General features: G+C 39.6%; 1 long non-coding RNA gene across 2 annotated transcripts in view; it reads left to right on the top strand.

The window, feature by feature from the left end:
- Positions 1-3097: 3097 nt before the first annotated feature.
- Positions 3098-11370, top strand: part of LOC135309255 (uncharacterized) — a 63786-nt gene continuing 55513 nt past the window's right edge. The window contains exons 1-2 of one of the 2 annotated variants that reach the window (XR_010369580.1): positions 3098-3362; positions 10178-10235. This is a non-coding gene — a long non-coding RNA (uncharacterized LOC135309255). The remainder of the gene's footprint in view (positions 3363-10177; positions 10236-11370) is intronic. The other variant, XR_010369579.1, reaches the window with a different exon arrangement.

The following is an 11370-nucleotide window of genomic DNA, read 5'->3' as shown; positions in this document are numbered from 1 at the left end:
CAGCAGAGAGCAGCTCCCCCAGGGCTCCAGGTGACACCCAGATCCTGATTCCCTGCTTGGAGCACACGTCCCTGCTATCCAGAAAATCAGGGACTCAGAAATAACAACCTGCTGGGAATAGTTTGGGTTAGGAAACGTCACATCCCACCAGAATCTGTGATACGGACAGTGAATTATCTTTCTTTTCTTATATACTGTCCAGCTTGTGCAGTGAGGCTGATAGAAATCAAAGATAACACATAGAGTTATGTACAATACATAAATTTGTACAATTTGTACAATTACACAGATTATAAAATTACAGAGGTAATTATTTCTTTTAATCTTTTTTTTTTAAATTTTGATACACAGAGCAAGTGTTTGCTGTGAACTGAATAAGGAAAAGTTTGGAAAGAAGTGATGAACAAATTCTGCATCGTTACACGTATCAGGGTACAAAGTTGAAACTGGCCACAGTTCTTAAAGTCAGACACTGGATTTTTTTAGTTTTGATATTCTTCTGGCAGCCTGTGGGTGAAAGAAGGACAGAGACAGGCAGAAGGGGAAAAGAGAAAGGGTCTAATTGCTGCAGCCCTTCTCGAGTTCAAACTTGTTGTAATTAAGCATTAATTTTTCTTAAATTAGAAATTATTAAAAACCTGTGGCCAGGGTTGTAACGTGAGCTGATCCAAAGAGGAGCTCTGCTTTGGAGCCACTGCAGGCTGAGCTGCAATCCGAACAGAGTAAATGGCTTGTAAATACCTGCAGTAATTGGGTATTAATGGAAGCTGCTGTGCACACACTGCCCAGGCCCCTCTGGAGCTGCAGAACTGGACTGTCATTCACAGTTCTGATTACAGGAACCTGCTTTTAAAAATCTGCAAAGAGTGGGAAACTCATGGTTCAGAGCACAAGCCAGGAGGGAGGCAGGTCAGGAATATTTTTCTCCAGGCAAACTATTCCATAATAGCTGATTTCAGGTCTTTGGGCTCTCTCTAGGAAAAGCCCAGCAGTGGGCATTGTCAGAGAGGAGGTGCAGCTCTGACCTGGTGGTGCTGCACCTTTGGCATTCTGTGATCTGCTTCTACAAGCCTTCCTCATTATACAGGAGAAATTGCTAAACAGATTTTAAGTTAAAGCAGACAAATACCTAGACAGCCTACAACATAATAGGGGAAAGATCAAATTCTACCCTTGCTTAAATTCAAGCAGCTCATTAGCATTAATAGGGCTGCATGTGTAACTGATAGCAAAATTTGGTTAGTAAACCTTGAAGGACTTCAGCTTAAAAACACATTTTTATGTACAGGCCAGGGAAAAAAACAGCTGAAACTGATAAAATGCAATTTATACCACCATAACAACAGTGCCTAGGAGTAAGAGTTTGGGATTTTTCCCCCTTCAAGTGGGTAAAGATTGTTCCCAGACTGAAGCCTTCATCGCAGGCCAACTTTTAACTGCAAGGGAAATGTCTGAACTGGTGAGTTAAGCCTTGCAGACTTTTTTTTTTTTTTTTGATGTTGAAAACATTACCGTGAAGTCATATGGTGCAAAAACCACCGTGGTGAGCAGGGGCTTTGGTAGTGTGTTGTCTGCAAAACTGGGAAGTTTTTAGGGATGATTTTTTTTGTAGTTTAATTCTCTTAAATATATTTTGGAGTATTGGGGAAGGTATGAGACCTTAAATATTATCTTTATAAATAGGAAAGTCTCAGTTTTAACTCTGCACTCACAGAAGTGTTTTAAGGAGGTTTAGGTCATATATAAGAAAAAAATTATTCACTGAAAGGGCTGTCAAACAAAAAAGAGCTGCCCAGGGCCCAGGGTGGAGTCCCCATCCCAGGAGGGATTTAAAAGCCATCCGGATGTGGTTCTTGGGGACATGGGTCAGTGGTGGCCTTGGCAGTGCTGGGGGCTGGATTTGAAGGTCTTAGAGGGATTTTCCAACCCAAGTGATTCTGTGCTCATCATGAGAATGTCAATGTTTTTTGTGCTTTGAAGAAATTTTGGGATTGTCCTTTTGTGCTTCCGCTTGAAAGACAAACAAATGTGATTGCCATTTTCACCCTGTGGCAGCTCTGGTCAGAAATATCTCCATTCGTGGCTGGGGGAGTCACCATCTTAAATATCAGAATCACAGAGTAGATAAACCATGATAAAGGAACCGTAGTTCCAAAAATACATTTTATTCCAGAACATGAGACCCAAAACCTGCGAAGTTTTGTCTTTCCCAGCTTTGTGCACTCCCAGATACACCTTTGTGGCTCTTTCAGCCCAGGTTTTGCTGGCTGGCTGTGCCCGGAGGAAAAAGTTGTGATCTGGAGATATAAAAAATCATTCATTATTTGCTTTATACAGTAGCAGCCAAGGGGCTGAGGCTGCTCCATGCTGAACTTCCACAGAGTTTTAATTATTGGTACTCTGGTGGCAGTTTGGGTGACACATATCCCTCACATTACCAAATATCAAACCCCTCATGAACAACACCAAATTAATCTGTGGCCTCAGAGGAGTCTCCCACAGTCCCTTATTGTCTCCCAGAAATTCAGAGCTTGGCCGGGTGACTGGAAATCAAGTGCAGGACTTGGCATCACCTTTCAATATCTGCAGTCAGGAGTGACACTTATTCAAAACTTGGCAACACCCAGCACAGGGTGGTGTCTGTGCCACCCAATCAGCTGCTTGAAAAAGTCACAAAATCTCAATTAAAGCAAAGAAAATGGCACGTTTTGGTTGGTTTGGATTTTTTTTTCCCTATGAGCAATAAAAACCAGGTACTTCAGCAAAGCAAGATAACTCAAGATCTGATGAATAAATAATACCCGTGGATGAATAATTTAAATGTGGTGTCAGATGCCTGGAACAATCTTTGTCCCTGAAACAATCAGATGTGACCATGTGCAGTTGGTGTGCCAGACAGAGAGGGTGGAGGATTTAAACCCTGACCTGGGGAAGCTGCACTCCTAAATTCCAGAAGATGCTGAGCATCATCCCATGCAGCACTCTGCAGGAAGCAAGAGTACCAAATTCCTGATGTTTAGGTAGGACAGGTGGCTTTCCCCAGGTTGTTGTGCCTTCCCTCAGCTGCTGAGGATGGAGGGAAATGCTGTCAGGTGAAGCTCACCAAGGTATTTCAGCCTTGCAGGGAACTTAAATTACAGCTGACATACAGGTGAGAAAAAGTTTTTCCAGGTTTTTCTCCTTAAAAGAGAATTGAGAAGTTTCACGAGGCAAAGGAGCCTTTAGCCACTCTCTGCTTTATTTAAGACAACCCATTTTGGTGGTTCTGGTAGTTGAAAATCCAGGCTCAGGAGTTTCTAAGTTCTTCAGACCTGTCCCCACCACAGGTGACTCCTCTGCAGGGACGTGTCCTGCTGTCCTTGGTGAGTCCTGTGCTGAGGGGTGGCTTTGGATAAACATGGGGAATTTAGCTTCACTCAGAAAAAAGAGAGAAAGAATGAGGTGCTCTTGTAATTTTTATTATCTTTTTATTTCCAAATTTGTGATTTGATTTGTTGGTCTGGTTTTTTTTAGTATAAATGGAGGACTTTTTGAAAATGCTCACAAGGAAAACACTTTTCCCTTGATTTTGCATGCTACTCTTCACCTCATCTTCATAAAAAAGGGTTTTTAAGTTATCTGAGTAGTTCCAGATTGAATTGTTTCACTCTTGGAAGACACCTGTGAGCTAAGAAAATGTTGTAGTGAAGGAAATTCAAGGTGTATTGTCCTGCAAAGAGTCTGTTTGTGAAATTAGTGTGAGAAAATGGGAACACAAGAGCTCCTTTAATCTGGTGTAGTTTTGGGTGGAAACATGGTTCTGCTTTTATGAAATTAAGGATTTTGGCAAATGTTGTCTTTGGGCTTTGATTTGAGGTGATAATAAATATAATGAAAGAGCAGGGAGGGAGAAATATCTTGTGTCTGGTGAGGAAGCTCTGCTGGGTTCCTTGTGCTGAAGGAACATGAAAATACACCTCGTGCCACAACTCCAGTGAGCACAAATTAAAATTGAGCAAAGTTTGGGGCTTTTCTTCAGCTCACTTTCCCTATGTAGACGGAAATACCTCCTGAGTATTTTTTACCATTGGCAAATTACCAGGCTTCTAATAGTAGTTAAAATCTTGTTATCAGCATGATTAATATTTTATTTATGTTGTTGTGATGACTTCTGAGATGTCTGGAGTTGTGCTAATATTTTTAATACTCTGCAAGTTACAGAAGTGCCCATCTCATCAAAAAGCCCATCACCTGCAAGATGGAAAAATCATAGGGAGCAGGTTAGGGAGTGGAAAACTGCCTTTTCCCCACCCCAATTTAATCTTAGGTTTTGTTTCCTCCTTGTTTCTCCTTCTTGTGCTACAGAAAAGTTCTGGGTTTTGTGACAGGGCTACCAAGATTAATTTAAACCAGAGAAATGCCACTGTTCATTTATATCTACATAAGCCAAAAAGCACATGAAAAGTTAGTCTAAATCCAGCATATTTCTTCTTTTTTATTTTCTTATATTTTCACAAAGCCAAAAAAATTCTGGATCAAGGATTATGTGGAAAAGTAAGATTTAAACTTTAAAAGAAGACATATAGAGTGCATATGACATTACAGAGTTAGGGGGAAAAAAAAGATAATAAACTTCAGGGGAGTGTGGAAATATCCCTGCAACTGGAATTGCTGAATTTTAGCAGGTGAAATCCAATGCTAGTCAAGTTTCAGTTCTCTGAGTTGCAGGGTTTTCTACTTTAGGGGTTCACACCCAAATGTGCTCCTTGATTTCTTCTCCTGTTTCTGAGACTTAGGGCATAGCCCACTTGTCCAATCAACCTGGTGTTTAATTAAACCTTGTTAATGAATATCTTAAGTCATGATGTGGCATAAAACTTGTGACATTTGTGGAGGAGAAAAATTGTGATGTGATGCTGGTTTTTTAGGTTTTTTTTAACTTCTGCAAAAATGCAAATTAGAACTGTCCGTGTGTAATTATGGAGTGGAGGAGAACACAGAAACTTTAGTGAAATTGTGTGTGCCTTGGGGCCCTGTTCCTCCACTGAAGATCCAAGGATTCCTTGATGCACAAGTTGTATTATCTCAGATCACAGTTGTTATTGGACATCTAACCAAGTGATTCATCAGGGCTCCAAAATGAGCTGTTCCCCTCAGCTTTAGAGAAGAAAAATGCCAAAATTAAATACCCCAGACCAAAAAAAAAATTGAGAAAGTCATGCAAGGAGAGAGCTCATGGGCAGGTTTTGTTCTTTGACTGCTCTGTTTCAGGGGCTAATTTGCTGTTTTCTTCTTTTAAGGAGAATTAATAGTTCCTGGATCAGTAATTTCTCTTTTCCTATCATGTCTTGCACAAATGTCTCTCCTTTTGTGACAGTGGTTTTTGATGGAGGGATGGTGTCAAACAAGATTTTTTCAGTCTAATTTAATTTAGGAGGTTTTTTCATGGAATTTAACCCAAATACTCAGAGTAGGAATGTTTTTAGGCTGGAAGGACCTGTCCAGGCGCACCATCTGCAAGGTGGGATCCTGGCAGGGATGGACGAACCCTCAAAACCCCTGGGACACCTCCTGAGTACACCTAAAACACCCAAACCAGCCCAAAACTCTCCTCCCTTCCCTGTTCCCTTGCCCAAACTCAGACTCTGATATTTTAAATATTAAAACAGCACAGAAAGGTAAATCTTCTAAACAACAAAGGAGAATTAAACAGGCAACTTCTCTGGGTAATAACAAAGTTTTGTAGCTAATTCTCTCCACATACTGTGCAGAAAATGAATCCCATAAAATACAAATAACTTCTCCCTGAGCACCTGTAGCTTCTTGCTAATATTTAAAATTTATTTACATTTTATTTAAATAAATTTTAAAATTGCAGCAGAAGCTCTGTGTGCTTGAGTGTCCATACTGCTCCTGGAGAAGGAGTGGCTGTGGCATAAAGTGCAAAGATAAAAAATAAATCACTTTTGTCTTGAAATGTTGGTGGTCTCTCCTGCAGTCTGCTCACTGTTTCATCCTGGGATTGTTAAAAATAAGAGTCTAAAGCTGAAAATAATCCTAAAGAGTGCAGGTTCAAAGTAAGTAAAGGAGTAAAAAGCTGGAACAATAAATAAGTGGGTTTGGTGTTGCTTTAAGAAGTGCAAATACAAAAACCTTAAATCAAGGTCTTTTAAATGAGCAGTTATGGGTTTCTTGTGCTGTTACCCTTTGGATTCCATTTTGTGCTCGCCTTCCCCAAAATTAGGGGAAGATTATGTAGAAATGCTGTGCAGTTCATGAGATTTAATCTCACTGCCAGCACCAGGTGAGTCCAGCTCTTCAAAGAAGGGCAATGCTCACAGCATCTCTAATTTCCGAGAGTTAATTTCTTAATTCATTGATTCACCTTGATTCTGTACCAAAAATCTGTGCTGTGAAGGTCAGGACGGAATGGGAGCAGAGGGAGGAACATTGTCCTTTTCAGGATCCAAGTGTCTGGGAAAACTTTGTAGCTCTGCACCTACTCCATTAATTTCTTTCCATATTTCTTTTGGAAATGAAGAAAGCTTGTAGTATCTTTTCCTTTAATTAATTTTTTTACAACAATCTCATGGTAGGCATTAAACACCATCCCAGGAAGTGTCCAAGGCCAAGTTGGACAGGTCTTGGAGCAGCCTGGGATAGTGGAAGGTGTCTCTGCCTGTGGCAGGTGGTGTGACTGGATGAGCTTTAAATCCCAAATAAATCTGTGATTCTGTGATCTCATTTACCTGTGAGTAAAGTGTGTGGATAGAAAGTACAGAAGAATACAATAAATGAATAAATTGCTGAGGTTTGTGTTCCCAGCACTGCTTAGATGAAGAGTTAAGATGGCTGATGGCATTCTAGACTCAGTTTTAATCTTGCCCAGGGTAAGGTAGGCTCGTGCTATTTTATTTGACCCTTCTTTTATGTTGCCTTCAGTGCTGTGGTACAGAACCAACCCAATCTAATTCAATTCACCACTACTTTACCCTTCAGTTAGAGCAAACCTACAGTGAGCACACAAAGGCCACTGTGATGGTATCTTCTTTGATCTTCAGCTTGCTCAATCTACTTCCTACTGTGCTGGCTCACAATTTCATTTTAATAGTTAAGTAGTTTGGACATCATTAAAAGAACTGTGTCTGGAGGCAGTGATATGGCACTGATCAGTTTGTCAAGTAATTCCATTAAAAAAAGTTCACAGTTCTGTCCTGATATGATGTAGAGAAAATGTCTCATTAAAAACAACTTTTGTAAAATACTTTCACCCATTTCAACTTAAAAAAAAATGAGGATAATTTCTGGAGACTCGCTCTTTCCAGTCTAATACATCATCTTCTTTTAATCTCCACTACTTCCTGCCTTTTTTTTTTTCCCTAGCAATTATTAATAATTTTGTTGCTCTGCTTAATTTCCATAAGTGGGCTCAAATACATTTTTGGAAGCTCTGCTAACGATGGCCTGGGTTGTGATTTGGTCTAAATGCCTCTTCAACATGAAAGGGGGGGCTCAGACATCAACCTCCAAGCCCTGGGCAAGATGAAACCCCATTCCTTCCAAATGGGGTGAATTCCATGTGCCCCATAGCCTCACCCCACGGCTGTGTCCCCCAAAGGAGCCAGTTATGTATCTGCCAATGAATTTATCCCAAAATCCCTCTGAATCCATACCATTCTCCCATAAATTAGTATGCACTCTGTACAAGCGATTAAGATGCAAAGTTTAACTTCAAAAATCAGAGTAGCTGGATCCACCACCTCAACCCCTCCAAGTCCCTGAGCTTCTTCCTCCAAGCTCTGCAAAATTCCTTCTCTACTCAACCTTGGAACTTTCTTCACAAGTCACATAAATATTCTCAACCTGAAGCTTTTCTTTACACGGTTTGATTTTTTTTTTTACCAGTGATTTTCCTTTCTCTCAGCCATTATCTAAGTGGCAATGAGGTGGTGATGAGCTGGTGAATTATTTTTCTTCATGCCTGAGGTTTGGAGAAGTCAGCCTGGAGATGGTGACCTGTTTTCACTTTGCATTTGGCCTGATTTGAGACAGATCCTACAATCTCTTTCTGAAATATCAAGAGATCATATTTTAAATTGAAGGGTGGCTTATTTGCTTTTTAAATCAAGAAAATTTGGTGAGTTGGCTCCACTTTTAGCATTTGTATTCCTTAATAGCAGCCACGTTCTCAAGGCAGGGAAACTGAGCAAGTAATTTTTGATCATCTATGCAGGGAGAGGGCTAAAAACTGGTTCCAAAATTCAGATTGTTGTCCCTGGGGCTGCTGGGTTCCAGCAGCAGGGCAGGATGAGATGCTGGCTGACGTGAGGAGGTGTTGTGGCTCTCCAAGAGCACCGTCCCCGCTTCCATCCCTGTGGAGAAAGGAGAGGAACAGGAGGGGACACAAAGTAGCTCCAAAGCAATTTGCCCTAAGATGTGTCACTCTGCTTTATGTTTCTGCATTTGCACTGGGACTTCAACCTGTCTTTTGCATTAGCTGAGGGTCTCACAGACAGGGAGGAGAATGGAAAAGGTTTTTGGTAGGCTTTGCTGTTTGGTTTTCAGCAGGTTGTTTTATCTAGGCTGAGCTTAACATAAAGAATGCAGGCTGAAATTTAATCTGCAATTTAATATTATCAGTGTGGTTTTGGTAATTTTCACCTGGCACACACCTCTAGCAGGGTGCACACGTTCAGTGTTGTAATCTGAGCTCATTTGGAGACAAGCTGCTGCCAGTGCTGCCTGCATGAATACTGAGGTTTGGTTTTGATGGCATTAAAATCAGTTTAATCTCTCCACATTCTCTGATGGAGCTGTTTTTCCAGGTGGAAAGGAATAGATTTGAAAGAGTTTAAATAAAGTAGGAGCAATTTATGTCCAGCAAATCCTGTAGAACTAATAGATGTTAAAGCAAATGAAAGACTGCTATCAAGAGTGCTGGTCTACAGTGTTTGTTTTGTTTTTTCAAGTAGTCTTTATAAAAATTCCTTTTAAAAATTATTGCAGATATTCAGCTTTATAATTCTGATCAGTGTGAGCAGGTATGCTCAAACAATTTTCAATGCATAAATGAATGTGGCTCTCCAATTTCCCACCCTGAGGAAGACACAAAAAAAAAAAAAAAAGGAAGTGAGACAAACCCACAGAGAATACCTCGAGCCCTGGTATCTCTTAAAATAACAGATGAAAAAAGAAATTTGAAAGCAAAACAAAGAGATAAAGAAGCATCAGCCGCTGAAACCCCTTAGGTATTATACCTTCCAGTGTGCACCATCTGACTGACACACTTCTCCATATGCTGAGGAGGAGAAAGAACTATTCCCAGCTAACCCACAATTATGCCTTCATTATTTCTTTTTAATCTCCTCAGAGCTCCCATAGGGCCTCATATTTGGTTAGATGAATGTCCCTGCAACAGCCCAACTCCGAAAGAGTCTCCCAGAAAACTTTCATGTTACGCTTCGTGCAGATTTGGTTCGCAGCTATTTTTGTCTTCCCCTCACTCTCTTTTTTCATCCCGTCATTAAATAAATTATTTTCAGGGCTGCTTTCAGTCTCTCTTATGGCACTGAAGGATTTGTTAGGACAGAATAGGAATAGGAGACTTTCAGTAGTAATTTTTTTTTCCCCCCACTGGTGCTTTTATAGGTATTTGTAATTAGATTTTTTTTTTTAAGATGTACAGCAGGATTTGGACCACTTATGTAATTCTGTGCCAAAAAATCCCTGGATTTCACTGGAAGGAGTAGTGTGACCTATTAGTCATGTTGAATATTCTTTATATATTTCACACCCTGCTCTGTGCAGATCTGAGATAAAAGGATATAAACAGAGATAAGTATTTTTGCCTACCTATTCTGCCTGTAAAGTTATTTTGCTTGGGGGCCCAAAGTATGAGCAGTATAGTATTAATATGGTGAAATTGCTACAATTATGTTGTACTCCCACATTACCTTTGATGTGATATTTTGCAAATTGTTCTGTGCAGAATTATTTTGCTATGGTTACATTGTAAATGTCATTTTGTGATGAGATACTTGGAGATGTATATAATGACTTATAATAAACTTTATGGAAGAATCATAAATAAGAGATTAAAATCTTATACATCGTAATGTTTTTTTTTTTTTTGCATCCTTTTCTGTACCACCTGTCCTGGTTGCTTGGATTTGAGAATTATCTTTCTTTTGCAATTCAGAGTTTACTTGCTGAACTTAGTGCTGAAAGGAGGTGATGGAAGGACAGGGCTGGCTCTTGTAAGTTCATATCCTTGATTTTTATTTTTTTTTTTGTTCGTACTAGGAGTTTTAAAGTGTTGGACTGACCAGTAAAATGCTCAAATCTTCCTCTGACTTCCAGAATATTATTTTTGGTTGTTAAATCCATCAGCTTCTGTCTCTGGGTCTCAGCTTTCTGTCACAATTTTGTTTTCTCTTGTGGGGGCTGCGAAAATGCATTAATGACTTGTCTTAGGTTTTGTAACTTTAAGGTGTCATCTCGTAGTTACAGACAGATGATTTGTGCTTAGAGAATTAATCTCTGCAGATTCTCACCAGGTCCAAGAGAGTTATCTCCTTACTCCCTGTTCATTTTTAATACAAAAAAATAAAAATGCAGGAACTGCATCCCCAAAGGACACTTTGCATCATCAAGCAACATGAAAGCAAGCCCAAACACACCAAAATACAGGGAGTATTGACTGGAATAATTGTGTGCGAGGAAGAAGATGAGAAATAAAATAAGAAAAAATATAAAAAAGCAGCAATTACAGTTGATTGAAAAGACCACATTTCTGCATTTCCAGAAACTTAAAGAAGAAATCAAAACCACGTTTGTGGTTTTGCTGCTAACTGGAAGCAGGAGAGTATCACTTCTCTGGAGCAGGGTCAGACAGAACCTTTTACTGTGGCTTGTGGATGAAGGCTGCAGAAATACACTTAATGGGCTGAGAAAGAGGGTGTTGAAAATAGATCCGTGAATGATAATTTGAAAAAGAAGTTGCCAGTCCCAATAACTTTCTTAAACCCACATCTTGGAAAGTATTTATGCTATTTTTGGAGCATGATGAAGTCCATCAAAAAGTGCAATCAGCTTTGAACGCAATAAAATAAAAATCAGGTTTGCAATTATGGTCTGGTGAAAATCTTCAAAAAGTGGGGAAAGTTTCTCCATGAGACAGAGGATTTATAATGGCTTTTGTAATGGAAGATGTCAGTAGCTATTGGTAATCTTTGTATTTCATTAAGAGTAATTGTCTCAAGGTGTTTTACTGTGCTGTCCTTAGTAAAATTTTTATTTCATTCTTTTCAAGTGCATTAAAGCCCTTAATTTAAGTGTTTAAAGGACATTTTGTTCCCTTAGATACATACTGAAAGCATTAAAGATAAGTCA

This window comes from Passer domesticus, chromosome 10 (assembly GCF_036417665.1).
Source record: "Passer domesticus isolate bPasDom1 chromosome 10, bPasDom1.hap1, whole genome shotgun sequence".
NCBI lineage: Eukaryota > Metazoa > Chordata > Aves > Passeriformes > Passeridae > Passer > Passer domesticus.
Note: the sequence above shows the minus strand (reverse complement) of the source record. Positions and strands in the feature narration are given on the sequence as shown.